The sequence below is a fragment of the Equus asinus genome, chromosome 2 (assembly GCF_041296235.1).
Source record: "Equus asinus isolate D_3611 breed Donkey chromosome 2, EquAss-T2T_v2, whole genome shotgun sequence".
Classification (NCBI taxonomy): Eukaryota; Metazoa; Chordata; class Mammalia; order Perissodactyla; family Equidae; genus Equus; species Equus asinus.
Window position 1 is genome coordinate 98,597,643 of NC_091791.1, and position 10,175 is coordinate 98,607,817.

The window sequence follows — 10,175 nt, forward strand, 5'->3', positions numbered from 1 at the left end:
GTAAATTCAATCCTGCACTCCATCTAGAACAAGAAAGGGTCTATCCCAGAAATGATTTAACATTAGAAAACCTGTTGCTATAAATCATTGTATTAAATAGTTGTAGAGGTTTTAAATTATATGATCATCTCAACTGATAAAATGTTTTCTGAAAAAATTCCGATATCTACTTTGATTTAAAAGAAAACACTTTTAGCAGAATGGGAATAGGTATGTAACAACTTGATAAAAGGCACTTACCAAAAATTTATACTTAACGATAAAACATAAGAGATATTCCCATTAAAGTCAGGAAAAAATGGAAGACCCACTTTCACTACTGATATTCAACGTGTTGCTAGATTTTCTAGCCAATTCAATAAAACAAGAAAAAGATGATGTTAGGAAAGGAAGAAGCGAAAACATTATTTTCAGATGATGTGGTTTTCTTTCTAGAAAATGTAAAAGAATGAAATGACAAAGCATTAGAACTAATTAAATGGTTCAACAAGGTGCCTAACGAATTGACATGTAAAAACTTAAATTTTTCTTATATACCAGTAATAAAATAGAAAAAAGGGAACATAATATGAATATGTGAACAACAGATGCACAAGACTTTTGTGGGAAATGTGGAATATTATTGAAAGACTTTAAAGACTTAAGTAAAGGGAGATTGCATGTTCCAGAATGGGAAAATTCCATGTTTTAAAGATATCAGTTTATCACAAATTAATAAGTTTTGATACAATGCCTATTAAAATACAGTAGGATCTCCAAATAACTCCATTTGGTCAAAGTATATTATTCTTTTAATACACTCTTAGGTACCATTTATTGATATTTTATTTAGAATGTATCTCAGTGAGATTGGTATATAGACAGAGTTTTTGGTACTATATTAATCAGATGCTGGTATTTAAAATTATTCTAGATCCTGGGTCTGGCCCAGTGGCATAGCGGTTAAGTTTGTGCTCTCTGCTTCGGTAGCCAGAGGTTCCCTGGTTCAGATCCTGGGCTTGGATCTGTGCACCTCTTATCAAGCCATGCTGTGGCAGGCATCCCACGTATAAAATGGAGAAGGAGGGGCATAGATGTTAGCGCAGGGCCAGTCTTCCCCAGCAAAAATGAGGAAGATTGGTGGTGGATGTTAGCTCAGGGCTAATCTTCCAAAAAAAGAATTTTTTTTTCAATTATACTAGACCCCTTAAAATAAATTAGTGAGCACTTCATATTTTTCTATGATCTGAAATAATTTAAGTAACCTTAGAATTATCTGCTCTTTTAAGGCTGAATAGAGAACTTGGTTTTGAAACTATTATGTAGTGGATTTCAAACAATGTGTCTGGTCTCTTCTATGATAATTGAAATACTTAAGTTTTCTACTTTTTCTGGGATGCTTGGAAGGCGTTCCTTTCCAAAAAGTTTTCCAAATTAATTGTCATTGTATTAGACATAGAATTCTCCTGTGATTTTTAAAATCTTTTCTGCACATGTGGTTTTTTACTTTCACATTTCTAACCTTACATTTTTTGCTTTCTTTTTTTCTAAATCAGGCTCACAAGAGATTTGTCTATTTTGTTGAACTCTACAAAGAACCGGCTTTGGAGTTTATTGTTTCTACTGTTATTTATCATTTTCTATTTTTCAATTTTAGTTTTTGTGATAGTTCCTCTTCCTACTCTCTTTTGTTTTGTGTTCTTTTCTAATTTCTTAATACAAATGTGAGTCTTTATTTTTTCTAATTTCGTCATTTTCAATCTTTCATTTTTTTATGAAGACATTTTAAAGCCATAAATTTGCCTCTGCATAGAGCTTGTGTTGTGTTCTATAGGTTTTAGTATAAAGTGTTCTCTTTTTCATTCCTCTTTACATATGTTGTAATTTTACTTGTAATTTTCTCTTGAATCCAAGGGTTATCCAGGACCGGGTATAATTTTTTTTAATATTTAAGTTTTTTGATCATCCTTTTATTATTTTTTTCTAGTTTTATTATGATCAGAGAATTAGGTTCTGTACTTTTTAATTAAGATTTTATTTGTCAAGTACATAATTAATGTTTACATATTCCATGGACATTAAAATATGTATATTTTCTACTTGTAATTGAAGTTCTGTGCTTCTGTTACATCAAGTTTATTGGTTTTAGTTTTCAAGTTTATTGATTTTAGAATTCAATTCTCTGATATATTTCCTAGGTCAGTTTAGTTCTAAAAGAGGTGGGATTAAAATTTCCTACTTAAATGTATTTTAAATAAGTTTTTCTTGCATTTCCAAAAGGTTTCCTTATGTATTTCATTGCTATGTGCTTGGTTCATACAGGACAGTGACTGCCCTATGTTTGTAAATTTTGCCATCCATAAATTCCTTCTTATCCTGTCTAGTGCTTTCAATTTATATTTAACCAATATCCCCTTATCTGATGTTAATGTTACCATCCTTCTTTCTTGGTTTCTCATACTCATCTCTTTATTTTCAATCTTTTATATTGCTTTAAGTTTCATGTCTAGTAAAAGAAAAGTTATAGACATAACAAATGAGCAATCTGGGTTTTGTTTTTCATCCAGAGTGTTTAACTACCATGCAGAAGCCAGCTGTTGTGCTGATCTGCATGTCCATGGAGGCTTAGAGCTTGGATATTTTTATGTTGCAAAAGAAAATTTAATACTATGTTGATGTTAAAATAAATAGTAGTTTACAACTTCATTTGTGATCTTACTATTTCAAAATATCATTAAGTACTAAGAAAATGCTAGAAATATAGCCATTAAAATCTTGACAGTAGGGGCCGGCCCCATGGCCTAGTGGTTAAGTTTGGTGCATTCCACTTCAGTAGCCTGGGTTCATGGGTTCGGATCCCAGGCACTGACCTACGCCACTCATCAGGCATGCTGTGGTGGCAACCATACAAAATAGAGGAGAATTGGCACAGTTGTTAGGGCGAATCTTCCTCAGCAGGAAAAAAAAAACAACCCTCAAGAGTAGATTCCTCAGGGTGATGGGATTAGAAGTGGCTTTTTTGTACTTTTCTGTATATTCCATATTTTCTATAATGAACTGTATCACTATTTTAATTTTCAAAGAGCACTAAATATATATAATATTTAGATCGAAAGTGTCTTTTAGGAAGGACTTGTGTCCAGAATATGTAAAGAACTTTTAAAACTCAACAGGGAAAATAACAACCCATCAAATAAAAAGAGTCAAAAGACTTGAGCAGACATTTTACCGAAGAGAATATATACATGGAAAGTAAGCACAAGAAAAGATGTTTAATATCATTAGCCGTTAGGGAAATGTAAATTCAAACTACAATCAGATACCACAAGGCACCTATTAGGTTGGCTAAAAAAACCCCAAACCTGACAATACCGTATGCTGATTAAGATGAGGAGCGACTGGCACTCTCATACATTGCTGGTGGGAGTTCAAAATGGTACAGCCACTCTAGAAAACAGTTTGGCAGTTTCTTATAAAGTTCAACATACACTTACTGACGACCCAGCAATCATGCTCCTGTGTATTTATCCTGGAGAAGTGAAACTTGTGCTCACACAAAAACATGCATACAAATGTTTATAGAAGCTCCAGCTATAATTGCCTAAAACTGGCAACAGCCTGAGTGTCCGACAGGTGAATGCTATGCAGCAGTCCGAAGGCATGTGCTGTTGGTTTGGACACGTACGGCAATCTTAAAGATTACGCTGAAACTAGTCTCAGAGGTGCACACTGTGATTCCATTTGTATGACATTCTTGAAAAGAGGAAACTGGTGTGGAGATGAGTGGTTGGCGGGGTTAGGGCTAGGGAGACAGCATGAGCATTGTCCAGGAGGGGAAATCCCCTTTCTACCCTTCTTCTATCAGTTACGGCTGGACTGATAAGAAAATTGACACAAGACTAGATTAATAAGAGAAAAACACAGTTTAGTACATAGGTCTTGGAGATCATAGAGAGCTGATGCTCAGAGAGTGAACAAAACAGGCACTGTATGTACCTCTTACACAAAGAAACAATAAATTCGTGAGGAATGACAGGACAAAGAAACTTAGGTTTGGGGTAGATTATTAGTGAGGAATTTAAGCAGAGTTTAGACCTGAGGTAGTAAATTAGCAAGGCTTGTTTCTGCAGGCTTCTCGGCCCTGAATCCCCTGGCCCTGTAAGGATGGAGGGGGAGCACCTTTCACAGGGGAGATTCATTTCCTGCTTTGGGGCAGGGGGTCAGGGCGAGAGACGGGAGGGTCAGAAGGCCATTTTGCTTCTCAAGTAACTTTAATTCAAAATGATCAGTATGGTATTGTGGGATATCTGGGGGTGGCCTGCCCTGGGCCCCAGCAGTATAAAGGGATAGCAGAAGGGACTTTTTTTGGAGTGATGGAAACCTTCAATTTTGGTAGTAGTTAGATATTTATACATGTCTTGAAATTCATAGAACTGTACACTAGAAGTCAATTTGACTATATGGTAATTGTCAAAATAAAAAATTTTAAAGTGTCTTTTAATGAGGTTCAGTAAGAATTGTACTTCCTCTTCTATGTGTTAATTTTGAAATAATTTCAAATATACAAAAAGTTGCAAGAACAGTACAGTGAAGCTACATCCCCGTCACCCAAATTCACCAAATGTTAACATTTGCCACATTCTCTTTCGTACACAGATGTTCACAGCAGCTTTGTTTGCAATAGCACGAAACTAAACAACTCAAATGTTCATCAACAAGTGAATGGATAAACATATTTTGGTATGTTCATACAATGCAATACTGCTCAGGAATAAAAACAAGTGAACTCTTGTTAGGATTATTTACATACTGTATGGAATCGGCCAAGGGCCAAAAGCCTGTCATCTCCTTAGCTGGAAACCGTGTACCACTCCTCACTCCCCTCCCCTTTATCCGATATCTCGAAAGGCTCAGCTTCCCTCATGGCTGTCCCTCCTCAGACCCATCCAGAGGCTCCTGCAGAGTCCTAGCGGGCAACCAACACTGCTCAGTCTAGAATTCAAGACTCTCCAGAAGCAGCCTCTGTCTAGATATCCAAATGAACGCCCTCAAACCACCTTAGTGGGTTCCACAGAACAGCCTGTGAGTGGTGCTACCTAAGGAAACAAGGAGAAGGCAGAAAACTTCTGGACCTGCCATCTCTTTCCATTTCCGGGTAGCTATTTTCTCTTCTCTAGGCTGCTTTAATAATGGTTCTCACGCTGTCCCATTTTTCCCCCCACTTAATCACATTAAAATATCTTTAAGGGGGCTTGGCAGTATCTTTGCAATTACAGACCCCAGGCAGCAAGGGAAAGGTAAAGAGTGCGTATTTTTGTATCTTTTGCAATCAGAAGATAACTCTACCTTCTCAGTCCTCCCCCCACTCCCATTTACCCTCTTTCCCAAATCTGTCCCACATAATCTTCCCTCCTGTTCGTATGGGTCCATCTGGGCTCTTGTTTATGGCCACTCCCTTCACCTGTGAACTAGATTCCATCTCCTCTCAACCATTCAAGGACTGTGATCCTGCAATTCTTCCTCTCTCTTTCCTGAGTTGTCAATTTTTCCCTCTCTACTGGACGATTCCCCTCAGTTTACAGATAGGTCATAATAACTGCCATCATTGACAAAGATACCGCTTCCTTGGCCCAATATCCTACTGCAGCCACTATTCCATTTCTCCACTTTCATTTACAGAAATACTCCTTGAAATTATAGACGCATTGTCTTTATTTTCTCACCTTCTATTCTGTCTTTAACTCACTCCAATCTGATTTTCATCCCCATCACTGAAACCATTCTTGCAATGACTCCCATAATTCCTCAATCTTGACATTGAAAAATGCCACAGACGATTCACAGTCCTCATTCAGCATCAGTGGAAATAGCTGATGTCTCCCCACTTCTTGCCATTCTCTTCAGCCGTTCCCGGGACACCACCCTCTCCTGGTTTTTCTCCTCCCTCACTGGCTTCCCTTTCTCAGTTTCCTTTGCTGAATTCTCCTCCTTTTCCTCCTAACCTCTAATGTTAGAATAGCCCAGAGTTTGGTCCTCTTTCCTACCTATACTGACAGACTTTTTTCCTCAAACGTAATGACTTTAACTATCATCTCCATTTTGATGCAGCTCAAATGAACTCTTTAGTCCTGAGGGCTCCCCGCAACTCTAGACACATACATCCAAATGTTAACTTCACATCTCCAACTTGACGTACAGTACATATCTCAAATTTAGCATTTCTAAAACTGAACTCTTCTGCCACCCTCAAACCTGCTCATCCCATAGTATTTCTCATCTTAACGTCGTACCATCACTCACCCAGCCACTTAGGTCAGAAACCTTTTTCAAGCTCTTTCAAACACACTCTACATCCAACCTATCAGCAAATGAGTTCTACCTTTAAAATAGGTTCTGAATTTGACCACTTCCTTCCCCCAGTGTAATTACTAACCTGGTCCCAGCCACCAACATCTTTGCCTGGATTGCCAGCTGAGAACCCTAACCAGACACTCTACTTCTACCCTTGTTTCTCTACTCCACACAGAAACCAGAGTCGCCCTGTTAAATCACCAGCCACTCTTCTGTGCCAAACTGCCCAATAACTGCATCTCACTTTTAAATAAAATCCTAAATCTCTGCCATGGTCTGCAAGGCCCACGAGATCTCTGCCCCAGATGCATCTCCAGCCCATCTCCCATTGTTCCCCTTGCTCTTACCACTTCAGACATTCTGGCTTTCTTGTTATTCCTCAAGTATGCCAACTGTGTTCCTACCTCAGGGCCTTTGTACTTGCTACTCTCCCTGCCTGGAACAACCATCCCCTAAAATACATACACGACCTGCACCCTCACATCACTCTGGAGCAGGGTTACCAGAGAAAACACAGGATTTGGGGAATATACCTAGGAGTGGAATTGATGGGTTATATGGTAGTTTGATGTTTAGCATTTTGGGCAACCACCAAACTTTTCCATAGCAGTGGCACCATTCCAGTTTCCCCCAGCCATGTACAAGGGTTCCAGTTTCTCCATTTCCAGGTCCTGAGTGAACAGTGAGTCCTTCCGTTCTGAAGATTCTTGCCCTTCCACTCTGAGAAATTCTCTCCCTCTCTCTCTCTAATTCCCTCACTTCTATTATTTATGTTCTTTATTCCTAGAATTTCTGTTAATTCAAGCTTGAACTTCCTGATTGATTTTCTGTCTCTTTTCTCTCCTTTTATATCTCTGTTTTCATTCTGTTTAGTTGAAGATTGATTCAATTTTTATCCTCATGCCCTTCTATTGATTTAATTTTAGCACTGATTTTAACTTTCAGAAGCTTTTATTCTTTGTTACTCTTTCCTAGCATCCTGATACTGTTTTTTTTTTTAAAGGTTTTATTGTTTTCCTTTTTCTCCCCAAAGTCCCACAGTACATAGTTGTATATTCTTCGTTGTGGGTCCTTCTAGTTGTGGCATGTGGGACGCTGCCTCAGCGTGGTTTGATGAGCAGTGCCATGTCCGCGCCCAGGATTCGAACCAACGAAACACTGGGCCGCCTGCAGCGGAGCGCGCGAACTTAACCACTCGGCCACGGGGCCAGCCCCTGATACTGTTTTAAGGGTGCAGTTTTCTCACTGTGTGTGTGTGTGTACGCACGTGTGCATGCTCCCGCGCACGTTCTCTCCTGCTCCCTGAATTAAATGTTTCCTTCAGGGTCAGGTTTTTTTAATCTTTATACTGGAAGATGATATTTCCATCTTTTCATACTGAAAGCTTCCTCAAATATCTGGGGGTCTTGACTTTTCATATTTAAGAATGAGGCATTAAGTGGATTACCACCTCTCTACTTGAGTGAGACTTGCCCTCTGGCCAAGATTATGGGAGAGGAATGCTGACATTTCACTTTAAATGGCAGAATGCCTGGTATTTTCTTTGGAGCCATTAAATTTCTTTAGAGAATAACGTTTCAGTGTTGTGTGTGTGTGTGTGAGTGTTGGGAAGTTCTGGGTGTTCTCCATTCCTCCTGCCACACTCCCGCCCTGGGGTGGATGCTCGGCTGTAAGGCGTTCTGCATGCTCAGTAGGAGGGAGGGACAATACTTCACGTGTGGGTTCTTGACCCTATATCTCATTACCGTACGCAGTGGCCCCTGGTATTTCCTGGTTGTGGATCCTTCTAGCATTCTGCAGGGTGAAGTGGCTTCTTCCTTGGTGGTATTTCCCACCCTCCACGGTTTCTCCTACGTTCCCCTATCAGTTATCATTCCTTCCTCAGCTTCTATATAAGCATGTGACACAGAGCTGGTACATCCCAAGCGCTCCAGTTATGTCTCTTACATAATTTGAGGTACAGGTACAATGCTGTGGACTGAATTGTGTTCCCTCAAAATTTATATGTGGAAGCCCTAACCCCCACTGTGATGGTATTTGGAGATGAGGCCTTTGGGAGATATTTGGGTTTAAATGAGGTCATGAGAATGAGACCCTCATGATGGGATGAGTGCCCTTACAAGAAGAGCTCTCCCAGCTCCCCACCCCCGATGTGAGGAGACAGCAAGAAGGCAGCCATGTGCTGCAAGCCAGGAAGAGAGCCCTCAGCAGAACTCAGCCCTGCTGGCACTCTGACCTCAGACCTCCAGCCTCCAGAACTGTGAGAAATAAACGGCTGTTGTTTAAGCCCCCTAGTCTGGTATTTTGTCACAGCAGCCTGAGCTGACTAAGACACACGATTTTGTTATTATCACCCAGCATGGGCCCTGAGAGTCCTAATGAGAAATAAAAGGCAGTCTTATGGGACTGAGCCCTTAACCTGTGGGATCTGACACCATCTTCTGGTAGATAGTGTTAGAACTGAGTTAAATTGTAGGACACCAAGCTGGTATCACAGAGAATTGTTTGGTGGGGTAAAAAGTCACACACATTTGGTGACCAGAAGTGACAGAAGTGAAGTATTCAATATAAACGTGAAAGAAGAGGAAAAACACAGGACAAAGAGTGAGTTTTTCCTTCTCAGAGTCCAATCTCCTTCCTTCATTCTGCAGCAAATGATATTTACAGAAATATAATCTCATAAACACTATATACCCATTTTGAAAATTTTAGACTCAATCTATATATAAAGTATAGAGAAAACCATTAAAATTGCTAAACAGTATAAAGTTAAAATAATGTAACCAATTGAGAGACTAAAAGAGGTGCAGAGAAGTTGGGAGACAATTTCCTCATCTTATCTAGATGTCAATAGACTATCCACAGTAGACAGATTGATAATTAAACTCCCAGTATGAAAAATAAAGGCAATAAAATATTTAGAGGGGGAGAGAGGGAACTAGGTACTGCAAGTGAACTAATTCTTTATTTTTTGTAGAATGCAATGTTTGATTACAATAAAAATCAAACAAGTTTTTGTGACTTGTCAGACTCTAAAATGTATAGAAAAACAAGGGGCCTGGAAGAGCTAAGACACACTTGAAGAACAAGGTGGGGGACTTTTCCTACCACATATCTAGTCTTATTATAAAGCTATAGTAAGACAGTGTGGTATTGGTGCAAGATTAGACAAAATGACTAATAGAACAGATTGGGGGGCCCAGAAACAGACCCACACATACAGACACTCGGTATGACTAAGGTGGCACTGAAAATCAGTGGGGAAAGGAACGGCTATTTAATTAATGGATCTGGGATATGTGGTTATCAAATTAAGGGGGAAAATGAAATTGGGTTCCTATCTCATACCACATATAATTTTATGTGGAATTAAAGCTAAATTAAAACTTTCATTTAAAAAATGTACTATTCCATGTCCTGTAACAGAAGCTACTTTCACTTTCATAATCAAATAACTGGCACATAGTACACATTGTTAAGTGAAAAATTGCAATAAATGTGGACTTTTGTTCCAGCCAAGGTGTAGTAACAGGAATTGTATTTACCCTCCTGCCTGAAATAAGAACAACAAGAAAAAGGACAAAACATATGAAACAACAGTTTTCAAGATGCTGGACATCATGCAAAGCTGGATAGTGATCTCTCAGAGAAAGGACGTATGAGTTGAGCCCTGTGATTGCCCAGCTTATTGCCTTGGAAGAGTTTCCAAGACACAGCAGAGAGAAGGAAAACCCAGTCAGGACCCAGTGGACTCGCTGAGTTGAAAAGATGGAGCTGACAGTCAGGGAGACCAAGGAAGCTCGAATTTGCAGGTGTATCAGAGGAGAGAGATGCACAGGTGAATG